Here is a 438-nt window from a genome sequence, read left to right on the forward strand (position 1 = left end):
CACTCTCTCAAACTTTTGTCTCTGATACTCACACAAAGCCACATCTACAGCCTCACATCGTTGCCGCCGTCACTATCACCGTCTTCACCATCGTGGTCTCACCCTAGCCTTCACCATCGCCGCCGTCTTGCCCATTTGCGTCTCGTCGAAGTTACTCTTTTGTATTTGGATTTGATCCAGTAGAAACTTTTTTTATTTATGAAAAACGGCTCAAAAAACATATTAACTCTTCAAAGGTTACCCGATAAATCCGACTGTCTAACCCGAGACCCGATCTAAACCGCTATAAAAAGAGTCGAAAATGGATCTATGTGTGTCACCCGTGGGTTGATTCGGTTGTGGAATTTGAACCCGAACCCGTCCGATGTCCACCCTTAGGTAGGGGTACCAAAGATAAAACCTATAATTGTGTATGCATTTGATGTAAAAAAACTGTCG

The sequence above is a fragment of the Cicer arietinum genome, unplaced genomic scaffold (genome assembly GCF_000331145.2).
Source record: "Cicer arietinum cultivar CDC Frontier isolate Library 1 unplaced genomic scaffold, Cicar.CDCFrontier_v2.0 Ca_scaffold_6196_v2.0, whole genome shotgun sequence".
Classification (NCBI taxonomy): domain Eukaryota; kingdom Viridiplantae; phylum Streptophyta; class Magnoliopsida; order Fabales; family Fabaceae; genus Cicer; species Cicer arietinum.